This window comes from Salmo trutta, chromosome 34 (genome assembly GCF_901001165.1).
Source record: "Salmo trutta chromosome 34, fSalTru1.1, whole genome shotgun sequence".
Taxonomy (NCBI): domain Eukaryota; kingdom Metazoa; phylum Chordata; class Actinopteri; order Salmoniformes; family Salmonidae; genus Salmo; species Salmo trutta.
This window is the reverse complement of record NC_042990.1, coordinates 42,725,545-42,733,044: the sequence shown is the minus strand read 5'-3', so window position 1 is coordinate 42,733,044 and position 7,500 is coordinate 42,725,545.

Sequence of the window (7,500 nt, the reverse complement as noted above, 5' to 3'; positions counted from 1 at the left end):
GTGTTTACCTCCACTATATTGTTATCATGTCCTAGTGTTTACCTCCACTGTACTGTTATCATGCCCTAGTGTTTACCTCCACTGTACTGTTATCATGCCCTAGTGTTTACCTCCACCGTACTGTTATCATGCCCTAGTGTTTACCTCCACTATATTGTTATCATGTCCTAGTGTTTACCTCCACTATACTGTTATCATGCCCTAGTGTTTACCTCCACTATACTGTTATCATGTCCTAGTGTTTACCTCCACTGTGCTGTTATCATGCCCTAGTGTTTACCTCCACTATACTGTTATCATGTCCTAGTGTTTACCTCCACCGTACTGTTATCATGCCCTAGTGTTTACCTCCACCGTACTGTTATCATGCCCTAGTGTTTACCTCCACTATACTGTTATCATGTCCTAGTGTTTACCTCCACTATACTGTTATCATGCCCTGGTGTTTACCTCCACTGTACTGTTATCATGCCCTGGTGTTTACCTCCACTATACTGTTATCATGCCCTAGTGTTTACCTCCACTATGCTGTTATCATGCCCTAGTGTTTACCTCCACCGTACTGTTATCATGTCCTAGTGTTTACCTCCACTGTACTGTTATCATGCCCTAGTGTTTACCTCCACTATACTGTTATCATGCCCTAGTGTTTACCTCCACTGTACTGTTATCATGCCCTAGTGTTTACCTCCACCATACTGTTATCATGTCCTAGTGTTTACCTCCACTATACTGTTATCATGCCCTAGTGTTTACCTCCACTATACTGTTATCATGTCCTAGTGTTTACCTCCACTATACTGTTATCATGCCCTAGTGTTTACCTCCACTATGCTGTTATCATGCCCTAGTGTTTACCACCACTATACTGTTATCATGCCCTAGTGTTTACCTCCACCGTACTGTTATCATGCCCTAGTGTTTACCTCCACCGTACTGTTATCATGTCCTAGTGTTTACCTCCACTGTACTGTTATCATGCCCTAGTGTTTACCACCACTATACTGTTATCATGCCCTAGTGTTTACCTCCACCGTACTGTTATCATGCCCTAGTGTTTCACAGCATACCTAACTACTAGCCTTCTCATCATTGGTGGGAAACACTATGCATGTTTTTGTTTTACACCAAGTGTTATATTAGGTTTCTGATTCAGAAAGGAAAGGTACTGTTGGAATGTTCTGGGGCCCAACCCCCCCAAGGCTTAGTTCACGGGTTAGAACCAGGTAAACCGGGCCCCCAATATCCGATCCTTAACTCTCCAGCTCTCCCACCTCCGCTACTAGAATGTAGCTGACTTCCTGCTTATTGGCTGATTGTTTCCTGAAGCCAGTGAAACCTAGCTAGCGTTGTGGTAGATATGCAATCCTGTCTAGACACAATAGGCACAATCTCTTAACTAATCTTGTTCTGAATGTGATGATGAATACAGAAACTCTCTCTCTCTCTTCTTGTACATAGTTTAATTCAGTGCATTGAAACTGTAGCTTGGAATAATAAAAAATAAAAAAAGAATTTATCAATAAAATTAACAAATGTGACTCGCTCTCTGTTTCTATTTATGATGGCTCATTTGTTTTTGGCACAAACTAAAATACCAACTAAAATACCTCTCTATAATAGACACCAGTGAAGGGTTTATAATACCAGCTCTACCTCTCTATAATAGACACCAGTGAAGAGTTTATAATACCAGCTCTATCTCTCTATAATAGACACCAGTGAAGGGTTTATAATACCAGCTCTATCTCTCTATAATAGACACCAGTGAAGGGTTTATAATACCAGCTCTATCTCTCTATAATAGACACCAGTGAAGGGTTAATAATACCAGCTCTATCTCTATAATAGACACCAGTGAAGGGTTAGGGTTTATAATACCAGCTCTACCTCTCTATAATAGACACCAGTGAAGGGTTTATAATACCAGCTCTATCTCTCTATAATAGACACCAGTGAAGGGTTAATAATACCAGCTCTATCTCTCTATAATAGACACCAGTGAAGGGTTAGGGTTTATAATACCAGCTCTATCTCTCTATAATAGACACCAGTGAAGGGTTTATAATACCAGCTCTATCTCTCTATAATAGACACCAGTGAAGGGTTTATAATACCAGCTCTATCTCTCTATAATAGACACCAGTGATAGGTTAATAATACCAGCTCTACCTCTCTATAATAGACACCAGTGAAGGGTTAATAATACCAGCTCTATCTCTCTATAATAGACACCAGTGAAGGGTTTATAATACCAGCTCTACCTCTCTATAATAGACACCAGTGAAGGGTTAGGGTTTATAATACCAGCTCTACCTCTCTATAATAGACACCAGTGAAGGGTTAATAATACCAGCTCTATCTCTCTATAATAGACACCAGTGAAGGGTTAGGGTTTATAATACCAGCTCTATCTCTCTATAATAGACACCAGTGAAGGGTTAGGGTTTATAATACCAGCTCTATCTCTCTATAATAGACACCAGTGAAGGGTTAGGGTTTATAATACCAGCTCTACCTCTCTATAATAGACACCAGTGAAGGGTTAGGGTTTATAATACCAGCTCTATCTCTCTATAATAGACACCAGTGAAGGGTTTATAATACCAGCTCTACCTCTCTATAATAGACACCAGTGAAGGGTTTATAATACCAGCTCTATCTCTCTATAATAGACACCAGTGAAGGGTTAATAATACCAGCTCTATCTCTCTATAATAGACACCAGTGAAGGGTTAGGGTTTATAATACCAGCTCTATCTCTCTATAATAGACACCAGTGAAGGGTTTATAATACCAGCTCTATCTCTCTATAATAGACACCAGTGATGGGTTTATAATACCAGCTCTATCTCTCTATAATAGACACCAGTGATAGGTTAATAATACCAGCTCTACCTCTCTATAATAGACACCAGTGAAGGGTTAATAATACCAGCTCTATCTCTCTATAATAGACACCAGTGAAGGGTTTATAATACCAGCTCTACCTCTCTATAATAGACACCAGTGAAGGGTTAGGGTTTATAATACCAGCTCTATCTCTCTATAATAGACACCAGTGAAGGGTTAGGGTTTATAATACCAGCTCTACCTCTCTATAATAGACACCAGTGAAGGGTTAATAATACCAGCTCTATCTCTCTATAATAGACACCAGTGAAGGGTTAGGGTTTATAATACCAGCTCTATCTCTCTATAATAGACACCAGTGAAGGGTTAGGGTTTATAATACCAGCTCTATCTCTCTATAATAGACACCAGTGAAGGGTTAGGGTTTATAATACCAGCTCTACCTCTCTATAATAGACACCAGTGAAGGGTTAGGGTTTATAATACCAGCTCTATCTCTCTATAATAGACACCAGTGAAGGGTTTATAATACCAGCTCTATCTCTCTATAATAGACACCAGTGAAGGGTTTATAATACCAGCTCTATCTCTCTATAATAGACACCAGTGAAGGGTTTATAATACCAGCTCTATCTCTCTATAATAGACACCAGTGAAGGGTTTATAATACCAGCTCTATCTCTCTATAGTAGACACCAGTGAATAGTTAATAATACCAGCTCTATCTCTATAATAGACACCAGTGAAGGGTTAGGGTTTATAATACCAGCTCTACCTCTCTATAATAGACACCAGTGAAGGGTTTATAATACCAGCTCTATCTCTCTATAATAGACACCAGTGAAGGGTTAATAATACCAGCTCTATCTCTCTATAATAGACACCAGTGAAGGGTTAGGGTTTATAATACCAGCCTCTATCTCTCTATAATAGACACCAGTGAAGGGTTTATAATACCAGCTCTATCTCTCTATAATAGACACAGTGAAGGGTTTATATACCCGCTCTATATCTCTATAATAGACACCAGTGAAGGGTTAATAATACCAGCTCTATCTCATAATAGACACCAGTGAAGGGTTAGGGTTTATAATACCAGCTCTACCTCTCTATATAGACACCAGTGAAGGGTTAGGGTTTATAATACCAGCTCTACCTCTCTATAATAGACACCAGTGAAGGGTTAGGGTTTATAATACCAGCTCTATCTCTCTATAATAGACACCAGTGAAGGGTTAATAATACCAGCTCTATCTCTCTATAATAGACACCAGTGAAGGGTTAATAATACCAGCTCTATCTCTCTATAATAGACACCAGTGAAGGGTTTATAATACCAGCTCTATCTCTCTATAATAGACACCAGTGAAGGGTTTATAATACCAGCTCTATCTCTCTATAATAGACACCAGTGAAGGGTTAATAATACCAGCTCTATCTCTCTATAATAGACACCAGTGAAGGGTTAGGGTTTATAATACCAGCTCTACCTCTCTATAATAGACACCAGTGAAGGGTTAGGGTTTATAATACCAGCTCTACCTCTCTATAATAGACACCAGTGAAGGGTTTATAATACCAGCTCTATCTCTCTATAATAGACACCAGTGAAGGGTTAGGGTTTATATACCAAGCTCTATCTCTCTATAATAGACACCAGTGAAGGGTTTATAATACCAGCTCTATCTCTCTATAATAGACACCAGTGAAGGGTTAGGGTTTATAATACCAGCTCTATCTCTCTATAATAGACACCCAGTGAAGGGTTTATAATACCAGCTCTATCTCTCTATAATAGACACCAGTGAAGGGTTAGGGTTTATAATACCAGCTCTACCTCTCTATAATAGACACCAGTGAAGGGTTAGGGTTTATAATACCAGCTCTACCTCTCTATAATAGACACCAGTGAAGGGTTAATAATACCAGCTCTATCTCTCTATAATAGACACCAGTGAAGGGTTAAATATACCAGCTCTATCTCTCTATAATAGACACCAGTGAAGGGTTTATAATACCAGCTCTATCTCTCTATAATAGACAGCAGTGAAGGGTTTATAATACCAGCTCTATCTCTCTATAATAGACACCAGTGAAGGGTTAATAATAACAGCTCTATCTCTCTATAATAGACACCAGTGAAGGGTTAGGGTTTATAATACCAGCTCTACCTCTCTATAATAGACACCAGTGAAGGGTTAGGGTTTATAATACCAGCTCCATCTCTCTATAATAGACACCAGTGAAGGGTTAGGGTTTATAATACCAGCTCTACCTCTCTATAATAGACACCAGTGAAGGGTTAGGGTTTATAATACCAGCTCTATCTCTCTATAATAGACACCAGTGAAGGGTTAGGGTTTATAATACCAGCTCTATCTCTCTATAATAGACACCAGTGAAGGGTTAGGGTTTATAATACCAGCTCTACCTCTCTATAATAGACACCAGTGAAGGGTTAGGGTTTATAATACCAGCTCTATCTCTCTATAATAGACACCAGTGAGGGTTTATAATACCAGCTCTATCTCTCTATAATAGACACCAGTGAAGGGTTTATAATACCAGCTCTATCTCTCTATAATAGACACCAGTGAAGGGTTTATAATACCAGCTCTATCTTTCTATAATAGACACCAGTGAAGGGTTAATAATACCAGCTCTATCTCTCTATAATAGACACCAGTGAAGGGTTAGGGTTTATAATACCAGCTCTACCTCTCTATAATATACACCAGTGAAGGGTTAGGGTTTATAATACCAGCTCTATCTCTCTATAATAGACACCAGTGAAGGGTTAGGGTTTATAATACCAGCTCTATCGCTCTATAATAGACACCAGTGAAGGGTTAGGGTTTATAATACCAGCTCTATCTCTCTATAATAGACACCAGTGAAGGGTTAGGGTTTATAATACCAGCTCTATCTCTCTATAATAGACACCAGTGAAGGTTAGGTTTATAATACCAGCTCTACCGTCTCTATAATTAGACACCAGTGAGGGTTAGGGTTTATAATACCAGCTCTATCTCTCTATAATAGACACCAAGTGAAGGGTAGGGTTTATAATACCAGCTCTACTCTCTCTATAATAGACACCAAGTGAAGGGTTTATAATACCAGCTCTACTCTCTATAATAGACACCAGTGAAGGGTTAGGGTTTATAATACCAGCTCTATCTCTTATAATAGACACCAGTGAAGGGGTTTATAATACCAGCTCTATCTCTCTATAATAGACACCAGTGAAGGGTTTAGGGTTTATAATACCAGCTCTATCTCTCTATAATAGACACCAGTGAAGGGTTTATAATACCAGCTCTATCTCTCTATAATAGACACCAGTGAAGGGTTAGGGTTTATAATACCAGCTCTACCGCTCTATAATAGACACCAGTGAAGGGTTAGGGTTTATAATACCAGCTCTATCTCTCTATAATAGACATCAGTGAAGGGTTAATAATACCAGCTCTACCTCTCTATAATAGACACCAGTGAAGGGTTTATAATACCAGCTCTATCTCTCTCTATAATAGACACCAGTGAAGGGTTAATAATACCAGCTCTATCTCTCTATAATAGAACACCATGAAGGGTAGGGTTTATAAATACCAGCTCTATCTCTCTATAATAGACACCAGTGAAGGGTTTATAATACCAGCTCTATCTCTCTATAATAGACACCAGTGAAGAGTTTATAATACCAGCTCTATCTCTCTATAATAGACACCAGTGATGGGTTAATAATACCAGCTCTACCTCTCTGTAATAGACACCAGTGAAGGGTTAATATACCAGCTCTATCTCTCCGATGAATAGGCACCAGTGAAGGGTTTATATACCAGCTCTACCTCTCTATAATAGACACCAGTGAAGGGTTAGGGTTTATAATACCAGCTCTACCTCTCTATATAGACACCAGTGAAGGGTTAATAATACCAGCTCTATCTCTCTATAATAGACCACCACTTGAAGGGGTTATAATACCAGCTCTATCTCGCTATAATAGACACCAGTGAAGGGTTTATAATACCAGCTCTATCTCTCTATAATAGACACCAGTGAAGGGTTTTATATACCAGCTCTATCTCTCTATAATAGACACCAGTGAAGGGTTAATAATACCAGCTCTATCTCTCTATAATAGACACCAGTGAAGGGTTATGGTTTATAATACCAGCTCTACCTCTCTATAATAGACACCAGTGAAGGGTTAGGGTTTATAATACCAGCTCTATCTCTCTATAATAGACACCAGTGAAGGGTTAGGGTTTATAATACCAGCTCTACCTCTCTATAATAGACACCAGTGAAGGGTTAGGGTTTATAATACCAGCTCTATCTCTCTATAATAGACACCAGTGAAGGGTTAGGGTTTATAATACCAGCTCTACCTCTCTATAATAGACACCAGTGAAGGGTTTATAATACCAGCTCTATCTCTCTATAATAGACACCAGTGAAGGGTTAGGGTTTATAATACCAGCTCTATCTCTATAATAGACACCAGTGAAGGGTTTATAACCAGCTCTATCTCTCTGTAATAGACACCAGTGAAGGGTTAGGGTTGATAATACCAGCTCTATCTCTCTATAATAGACACCATGAAGGGTTAGGGTTATAATACCAGCTCTACTCTCTATAATA